The sequence below is a fragment of the Engystomops pustulosus genome, chromosome 4 (genome assembly GCF_040894005.1).
Source record: "Engystomops pustulosus chromosome 4, aEngPut4.maternal, whole genome shotgun sequence".
NCBI classification, from domain to species: Eukaryota; Metazoa; Chordata; class Amphibia; order Anura; family Leptodactylidae; genus Engystomops; species Engystomops pustulosus.
The window spans coordinates 204,858,830-204,869,627 of NC_092414.1; the positions used below are offsets into that span (position 1 = coordinate 204,858,830).

General features: G+C 52.3%; 1 long non-coding RNA gene across 1 annotated transcript in view; it reads right to left on the reverse strand.

Annotated features, from left to right (window-relative positions):
• The window catches only part of LOC140128125 (uncharacterized), a 55,018-nt gene that overhangs the window by 16,017 nt on the left and 28,203 nt on the right, over positions 1–10,798 (reverse strand). The window lies entirely within an intron of this gene.

Sequence of the window (10,798 nt, forward strand, 5' to 3'; positions counted from 1 at the left end):
TGACCACAGATCTGTAGCCTTTTATAAGCCTTAGTCTGTCACTTTTAGTTTTTGCTTCCTCATACTCGCACTTGTTTCCCCACACCCTGCAGGGCTCCATGTGTAACACTAGGGGGAGCTGCAGCTTTACTTGTCAGCGCTGAGGATTTCGGCTTCATGTTCCTGATATACTGAGGCCCTTTCCTTAGGATCAGGGGCAGCTTCAGGAGCTATGACTGGTCCCGCAGCACAGACCTTTGTTTTGACCTTTCACACCTTTGTGACACTTGTGCTCTGTTTTGTGGTGTAGAAGATTAACACTGGTGATCCCAGCAGCCACAATCTATCCCCAATGGCAGGAGTAGTTGTGAGAATAAAAGATCAAATCTTCAGGGGCGCCCCTTCCTATAGTAAGGATATTCGGGTTCATTTATCGATAATTATTAAACATCTGATAATTACTTTATTCCCTTCTTCATTCACCAGTAATTTGGTAGCCCAGGACTGGTGCGGTTTTCCCCTGATATCTTGGCTCCAGTCTGTTCTATAACCTAATAGGATCCAGTCCTCCTGATGATAATGTATTGTCTGAGCCAGGAGTCTGCTTCTTATTATATGATGGACAACATTGTCCCAACAGATATTCTGCGGGGACACAATGGCCTCAGCTACACGACTAGCACAATCGCTTGGCTTTCTGGTACAATAACCAGTCTATGGCACCAGAATCTGGACCAGCGCCCCTCTGCCCTAGACACTGATTGCCACCGACTTCTAGTGTCCTGGAGATCTGAACAGAAGTCAATGTTCCCCAACCAATATCAGTGCAAGGGCGAATGTCATCTGTATGTATGAGTGGGACTATTGTTTAGACACCGCCTCATCCCTGACATGGGCTTGTCCTGCACCTAAAGCACAAACTACATTTACTTTTATATGACTATCACAACTTGTTCTTGTGAGTCACTACTACACACTGCAGAAGAGTTGTGCAACTCGGCTCAGTACCAGGCACTGCCGGGCCTCCATCAGCTATCCGCACACCTCATACTCACTACTCTGCACTGCCGGGCCTCCATCAGCTATCCGCACACCTCATACTCACTACTCTGCACTGCCGGGCCTCCATCAGCTATCCGCACACCTCATACTCACTACTCTGCACTGCTAGGCCTCCATCAGCTATCCGCACACCTCATACTCGCTACTCTGCACTGCCGCGCCTCCATCAGCTATCCGCACACCTCATACTCACTACTCTGCACTGCCGCGCCTCCATCAGCTATCCGCACACCTCATACTCACTACTCTGCACTGCCGGGCCTCCATCAGCTATCCGCACACCTCATACTCACTACTCTGCACTGCTAGGCCTCCATCAGCTATCCGCACACCTCATACTCGCTACTCTGCACTGCTAGGCCTCCATCAGCTATCCGCACACCTCATACTCACTACTCTGCACTGCCGCGCCTCCATCAGCTATCCGCACACCTCATACTCACTACTCTGCACTGCCGGGCCTCCATCAGCTATCCGCACACCTCATACTCACTACTCTGCACTGCCGCGCCTCCATCAGCTATCCGCACACCTCATACTCCCTACTCTGCACTGCTAGGCCTCCATCAGCTATCCGCACACCTCATACTCACTACTCTGCACTGCCGGGCCTCCATCAGCTATCCGCACACCTCATACTCACTACTCTGCACTGCTAGGCCTCCATCAGCTATCCGCACACCTCATACTCACTACTCTGCACTGCTAGGCCTCCATCAGCTATCCGCACACCTCATACTCACTACTCTGCACTGCCGGGCCTCCATCAGCTATCCGCACACCTCATACTCACTACTCTGCACTGCTAGGCCTCCATCAGCTATCCGCACACCTCATACTCACTACTCTGCACTGCTAGGCCTCCATCAGCTATCCGCACACCTCATACTCGCTACTCTGCACTGCTAGGCCTCCATCAGCTATCCGCACACCTCATACTCACTACTCTGCACTGCCGGGCCTCCATCAGCTATCCGCACACCTCATACTCACTACTCTGCACTGCTAGGCCTCCATCAGCTATCCGCACACCTCATACTCACTACTCTGCACTGCCGGGCCTCCATCAGCTATCCGCACACCTCATACTCACTACTCTGCACTGCCGGGCCTCCATCAGCTATCCGCACACCTCATACTCACTACTCTGCACTGCTAGGCCTCCATCAGCTATCCGCACACCTCATACTCACTACTCTGCACTGCCGGGCCTCCATCAGCTATCCGCACACCTCATACTCACTACTCTGCACTGCTAGGCCTCCATCAGCTATCCGCACACCTCATACTCACTACTCTGCACTGCCGGGCCTCCATCAGCTATCCGCACACCTCATACTCACTACTCTGCACTGCCGCGCCTCCATCAGCTATCCGCACACCTCATACTCACTACTCTGCACTGCCGCGCCTCCATCAGCTATCCGCACACCTCATACTCACTACTCTGCACTGCTAGGCCTCCATCAGCTATCCGCACACCTCATACTCACTACTCTGCACTGCTGGGCCTCCATCAGCTATCCGCACACCTCATACTCACTACTCTGCCCTGCTGGGCCTCCATCAGCTATCCGCACACCTCATACTCACTACTCTGCACTGCTAGGCCTCCATCAGCTATCCGCACACCTCATACTCACTACTCTGCACTGCTAGGCCTCCATCAGCTATCCGCACACCTCATACTCACTAATCTGCACTGCTGGGCCTCCATCAGCTATCCGCACACCTCATACTCACTACTCTGCACTGCTGGGCCTCCATCAGCTATCCGCACACCTCATACTCACTACTCTGCACTGCTAGGCCTCCATCAGCTATCCGCACACCTCATACTCACTACTCTGCACTGCTAGGCCTCCATCAGCTATCCGCACACCTCATACTCACTACTCTGCACTGCCGGGCCTCCATCAGCTATCCGCACACCTCATACTCACTACTCTGCACTGCTGGGCCTCCATCAGCTATCCGCACACCTCATACTCACTACTCTGCACTGCCGGGCCTCCATCAGCTATCCGCACACCTCATACTCACTACTCTGCACTGCTAGGCCTCCATCAGCTATCCGCACACCTCATACTCACTACTCTGCACTGCTAGGCCTCCATCAGCTATCCGCACACCTCATACTCACTACTCTGCCCTGCCGGGCCTCCATCAGCTATCCGCACACCTCATACTCACTACTCTGCACTACCGGGCCTCCATCAGCTATCCGCACACCTCATACTCACTACTCTGCACTGCCGGCCCTCCATCAGCTATCCGCACACCTCATACTCACTACTCTGCACTGCTAGGCCTCCATCAGCTATCCGCACACTGCTAGGCCTCCATCAGCTATCCGCACACCTCATACTCACTACTCTGCACTGCTAGGCCTCCATCAGCTATCCGCACACCTCATACTCACTACTCTGCACTGCTAGGCCTCCATCAGCTATCCGCACACCTCATACTCACTACTCTGCCCTGCTAGGCCTCCATCAGCTATCCGCACACCTCATACTCACTACTCTGCACTGCTAGGCCTCCATCAGCTATCCGCACACCTCATACTCACTACTCTGCACTGCTGGGCCTCCATCAGCTATCCGCACACCTCATACTCACTACTCTGCACTGCTGGGCCTCCATCAGCTATCCGCACACCTCATACTCACTACTCTGCACTGCTGGGCCTCCATCAGCTATCCGCACACCTCATACTCACTACTCTGCACTGCTGGGCCTCCATCAGCTATCCGCACACCTCATACTCACTACTCTGCACTGCTAGGCCTCCATCAGCTATCCGCACACCTCATACTCACTACTCTGCACTGCTAGGCCTCCATCAGCTATCCGCACACCTCATACTCGCTACTCTGCCCTGCTAGGCCTCCATCAGCTATCCGCACACCTCATACTCACTACTCTGCACTGCCGGGCCTCCATCAGCTATCCGCACACCTCATACTCACTACTCTGCACTGCCGGGCCTCCATCAGCTATCCGCACACCTCATACTCACTACTCTGCACTGCCGGGCCTCCATCAGCTATCCGCACACCTCATACTCACTACTCTGCACTGCTAGGCCTCCATCAGCTATCCGCACACTGCTAGGCCTCCATCAGCTATCCGCACACCTCATACTCACTACTCTGCACTGCTAGGCCTCCATCAGCTATCCGCACACCTCATACTCACTACTCTGCACTGCTAGGCCTCCATCAGCTATCCGCACACCTCATACTCACTACTCTGCCCTGCCGGGCCTCCATCAGCTATCCGCACACCTCATACTCACTACTCTGCACTACCGGGCCTCCATCAGCTATCCGCACACCTCATACTCACTACTCTGCACTGCTAGGCCTCCATCAGCTATCCGCACACTGCTAGGCCTCCATCAGCTATCCGCACACCTCATACTCACTACTCTGCACTGCTAGGCCTCCATCAGCTATCCGCACACCTCATACTCACTACTCTGCACTGCTAGGCCTCCATCAGCTATCCGCACACCTCATACTCACTACTCTGCCCTGCTAGGCCTCCATCAGCTATCCGCACACCTCATACTCACTACTCTGCACTGCTAGGCCTCCATCAGCTATCCGCACACCTCATACTCACTACTCTGCACTGCCGGGCCTCCATCAGCTATCCGCACACCTCATACTCACTACTCTGCACTGCTGGGCCTCCATCAGCTATCCGCACACCTCATACTCACTACTCTGCACTGCTGGGCCTCCATCAGCTATCCGCACACCTCATACTCACTACTCTGCACTGCTGGGCCTCCATCAGCTATCCGCACACCTCATACTCACTACTCTGCACTGCTGGGCCTCCATCAGCTATCCGCACACCTCATACTCACTACTCTGCACTGCTAGGCCTCCATCAGCTATCCGCACACCTCATACTCACTACTCTGCACTGCCGGGCCTCCATCAGCTATCCGCACACCTCATACTCACTACTCTGCACTGCCGCCCCTCCATCAGCTATCCGCACACCTCATACTCACTACTCTGCACTGCCGGGCCTCCATCAGCTATCCGCACACCTCATACTCACTACTCTGCACTGCCGGGCCTCCATCAGCTATCCGCACACTGCTGGGCCTCCATCAGCTATCCGCACACCTCATACTCACTACTCTGCACTGCCGGGCCTCCATCAGCTATCCGCACACCTCATACTCACTACTCTGCACTGCCGGGCCTCCATCAGCTATCCGCACACTGCTAGGCCTCCATCAGCTATCCGCACACCTCATACTCACTACTCTGCACTGCCGGGCCTCCATCAGCTATCCGCACACTGCTAGGCCTCCATCAGCTATCCGCACACCTCATACTCACTACTCTGCACTGCTAGGCCTCCATCAGCTATCCGCACACCTCATACTCACTACTCTGCACTGCTAGGCCTCCATCAGCTATCCGCACACCTCATACTCGCTACTCTGCCCTGCTAGGCCTCCATCAGCTATCCGCACACCTCATACTCACTACTCTGCACTGCTAGGCCTCCATCAGCTATCCGCACACCTCATACTCACTACTCTGCACTGCCGGCCCTCCATCAGCTATCCGCACACCTCATACTCACTACTCTGCACTGCCGGGCCTCCATCAGCTATCCGCACACCTCATCCTCACTACTCTGCACTGCTGGGCCTCCATCAGCTATCCGCACACCTCATACTCACTACTCTGCACTGCCGGGCCTCCATCAGCTATCCGCACACCTCATACTCACTACTCTGCACTGCCGGGCCTCCATCAGCTATCCGCACACCTCATACTCACTACTCTGCACTGCCGGGCCTCCATCAGCTATCCGCACACCTCATACTCACTACTCTGCACTGCTAGGCCTCCATCAGCTATCCGCACACTGCCGGGCCTCCATCAGCTATCCGCACACCTCATACTCACTACTCTGCACTGCTAGGCCTCCATCAGCTATCCGCACACCTCAAACTCACTACTCTGCACTGCCGGGCCTCCATCAGCTATCCGCACACCTCATACTCACTACTCTGCACTGCCGGGCCTCCATCAGCTATCCGCACACCTCATACTCACTACTCTGCACTGCCGGGCCTCCATCAGCTATCCGCACACCTCATACTCACTACTCTGCACTGCTGGGCCTCCATCAGCTATCCGCACACCTCATACTCGCTACTCTGCCCTGCTAGGCCTCCATCAGCTATCCGCACACCTCATACTCACTACTCTGCACTGCTAGGCCTCCATCAGCTATCCGCACACTGCTAGGCCTCCATCAGCTATCCGCACACCTCATACTCACTACTCTGCACTGCTGGGCCTCCATCAGCTATCCGCACACCTCATACTCACTACTCTGCACTGCCGCGCCTCCATCAGCTATCCGCACACCTCATACTCACTACTCTGCACTGCTAGGCCTCCATCAGCTATCCGCACACTGCTAGGCCTCCATCAGCTATCCGCACACCTCATACTCAGTACTCTGCACTGCTAGGCCTCCATCAGCTATCCGCACACCTCATACTCGCTACTCTGCACTGCTAGGCCTCCATCAGCTATCCGCACACCTCATACTCGCTACTCTGCACTGCTAGGCCTCCATCAGCTATCCGCACACCTCATACTCGCTACTCTGCACTGCTAGGCCTCCATCAGCTATCCGCACACTGCTAGGCCTCCATCAGCTATCCGCACACCTCATACTCACTACTCTGCACTGCTGGGCCTCCATCAGCTATCCGCACACCTCATACTCGCTACTCTGCACTGCTAGGCCTCCATCAGCTATCCGCACACCTCATACTCGCTACTCTGCACTGCTAGGCCTCCATCAGCTATCCGCACACTGCTAGGCCTCCATCAGCTATCCGCACACCTCATACTCACTACTCTGCACTACCGGGCCTCCATCAGCTATCCGCACACTGCTAGGCCTCCATCAGCTATCCGCACACTGCTGGGCCTCCATCAGCTATCCGCACACTGCTGGGCCTCCATCAGCTATCCGCACACTGCTAGGCCTCCATCAGCTATCCGCACACTGCTAGGCCTCCATCAGCTATCCGCACACTGCTAGGCCTCCATCAGCTATCCGCACACTGCTAGGCCTCCATCAGCTATCCGCACACTGCTAGGCCTCCATCAGCTATCCGCACACTGCTAGGCCTCCATCAGCTATCCGCACACTGCTGGGCCTCCATCAGCTATCTGCACACTGCTAGGCCTCCATCAGCTATCCGCACACCTCATACTCACTACTCTGCCCTGCTAGGCCTCCATCAGCTATCCGCACACCTCATACTCACTACTCTGCACTGCTAGGCCTCCATCAGCTATCCGCACACTGCTAGGCCTCCATCAGCTATCCGCACACCTCATACTCACTACTCTGCACTACCGGGCCTCCATCAGCTATCCGCACACCTCATACTCACTACTCTGCACTGCCGGGCCTCCATCAGCTATCCGCACACCTCATACTCACTACTCTGCACTGCTGGGCCTCCATCAGCTATCCGCACACTGCTGGGCCTCCATCAGCTATCCGCACACCTCATACTCACTACTCTGCACTGCTAGGCCTCCATCACATGTCCGCACACTACTTGGCCTCCATGAGCTGTCCGCACTACGGCAGCATTGCATGGTCCATATTATGACCCATTATACACTCACTGGCCACTTTATTAGGTACACCTGTCCAACTGCTCGATAACTCTTAATTTCTAATCAGCCAATCACATGGCGGCAACTCAGTGCATTTAGGCATGTAGACATGGTCAAGACAATCTCCTGCAGTTCTCCCGAGCATCAGTATGGGGAAGAAAGGTGATTTGATGCCTTTGAACGTGGCATGGTTGTTGGTGCCAGAAGGGCTGGTCTGAGTATTTCAGAAACTGCTGATCTACTGGGATTTTCACGCACAACCATCTCTAGGGTTTACAGAGAATGGTCCGAAAAAGAAAAAACATCCAGTGAGCGGCAGTTCTGTGGCGGAAATGCCTTGTTGATGCCAGAGGTCAGAGGAGAATGGGCAGACTGGTTCGAGCTGATAGAAAGGCAACAGTGACTCAAATCGCCACCCGTTACAACCAAGGTAGGCAGAAGAGCATCTCTGAACGCACAGTACGTCCAACTTTGAGGCAGATGGGCTACGGCAGCAGAAGACCACACCGGGTGCCACTCCTTTCAGCTAAGAACAGGAAACTGAGGCTACAATTTGCACAAGCTCATCGTAATTGGACTGTAGAAGATTGGAAAAACGTTGCCTGGTCTGATGAGTCTCGATTTCTGCTGCGACATTCGGATGGTAGGGTCAGAATTTGGCGTCAACAACATGAAAGCATGGATCCATCCTGCCTTGTATCAACGGTTCAGGCTGGTGGTGGTGGTGTCATGGTGTGGGGAATATTTTCTTGGCACTCTTTGGGCCCCTTGGTACAACGCCACAGCCTACCTGAGTATTGTTGCTGACCATGTCCATCCCTTTATGACCACAATGTACCCTGTAACATCTGATGGCTACTTTCAGCAGGATAATGCGCCATGTCATAAAGCTGGAATCATCTCAGACTGGTTTCTTGAACATGACAATGAGGTCACTGGACTCAAATGGCCTCCACAGTCACCAGATCTCAATCCAATAGAGCATCTTTGGGATGTGGTGGAACGGGAGATTCGCATCATGGATGTGCAGCCGACAAATCTGCGGCAACTGTGTGATGCCATCATGTCAATATGGACCAAAATCTCTGAGGAGCTTCCAGCACCTTGTTGAATCTATGCCACGAAGAATTGAGGCAGTTCTGAAGGCAAAAGGGGGTCCAACCCGTTACTAGCATGGTGTACCTAATAAAGTGGCCGGTGAGTGTATATCCTTATAATATGATTGGTAACTGGATTGAATTGCCCTTCACTATATCAGGCACCATATTCAGTGGATCAGTGGTCGGTCACATGCTGTATACAGATATCACACGACTTTGTGCAGGACTCGTGTTAGGATCTGTCAGACGGGACGTGAGAGGGACGGAGCAGCTGCAGCTGTTTATATAATGTAAGACGTATTTCTTGTTTGCCTCCAGCCATTGTCTAAATACTATAAATCTTGAGTGACGCTCGTACCGGTACAACACGGCTTCATAGAAAATCCCTCGCACCGGGACGTGATCCTAGTGCAAATGGTTTTCCTTGATAGTGACTTTAATCCTTGGTTAGGTAGTGTGTGAGTCATGAGGAGGTGAATAAATTTGATGTATTATCTGTCAGAAGCTCCTGCAATGTCAGTAATGGAGAGAGGAATCTCCTTCCTGTAAGATTGGTCCTATCTTCACTTCTGCACGGGAAAACTAAATTGTCTCCATTAAAGTCACAGTGATCTGTCCTGGCTTAAGACTTCCATGTCCATGACTTGGTGATCTTCTGTCTGTTTTCTAGCAAGATGGAATTCAGCTTAAATATTAGTAGAGACTTTCCTCAGATACAAAGTTTCTTCTCGTTCCTTTTTAAAGGAAATCTACCATGTGATGTGATGCATTATGAAGCAAACATACCTTGAGAATGCTGTAGCTACACTGATGCAGGATCATATCTTGTTTAATCCCTGAGCTGAGTGGTTTTGGGGGAAAAACTATTTTAAAATTATGATAATGAGGCTCTGTCACTTCGGTGCCTGGGCTCAGTGCTTTTCCTTGTATGTTAGTTATGCACTGCTCCAGAGGATGATGCAATCACTGTTCTCCCTGCCAGGCAGAATAATCAATTGCTGCACCATCCCCCAGCTGCTATGTATGAGTCATCCAGCAAAGAGTGATTAGTCCTGTCTTGGCTGTTCAGAAAGCTTTGTGTGTAATGAGGATCCAGCTTTCCCTCGATCCTGAATTTTATAATTGATTTTTCAGCAAAACCACTCAGCAGAGGGATTAAACAAGATATGTGCCTGCATCAGTATAGCTACAGCATTCGCATTGTATGTTTGGTTCATAATGCATGAAAACAAATAATAATTCCTTTATTTATATAGCGCACACAGATTACATAGCGCTGCACAGATAGGTCCCTGTCCCCATGGAGCTCACAATCTATTCTAATCTACGTGAATCGCGCCGGACTTCATCTTCATCGGACGGTCCGGATCTGGGATCGCGACAGGAACAGGTAAGTAAATTTGCCCCATTGTGGTAGACTTTAAGCCCTTTCTTGTCTGTCGGGATCTCCTCCTTTCATTATAAATGGGAATTAGGCCCACTTCACAATTATCAGGGACTGCAGGGACTATTTTTCTGGAACTATCTGAATGTGTATAACGTCACATTATACAGTAACACAATGACAGGGCTTTATGACGGCCGCTGCAGAATTGATTTGGCAACAGGCCCACATCCTGCTCCAGATATACGGTTTCCGCTTTATACTATAAATTTATTTTTGACCTCTGAACAAGGAGGGATTGCACTTCCTCATGAGAACACTTACTGTATACGAGAAGGGAACGGCTGCGACATCCGTCTATTGACGACACAGAAAAGCAAGGCCGTACACTACATCTACTGTATGATCATATATGATACCTGCTGGGGGTATAGCTTTAGTTTTTGGAAACTATTGGACCCCCCCTTTTTGTTGAAGAGGAGGGGATTCCTGACTTTTGGCATAGGCCCTCTGAATTGTAGACACACCTGTATACTGGTGTCACAGCTGCAATAATAACTGCGACCTGAAGAGGCACCGCA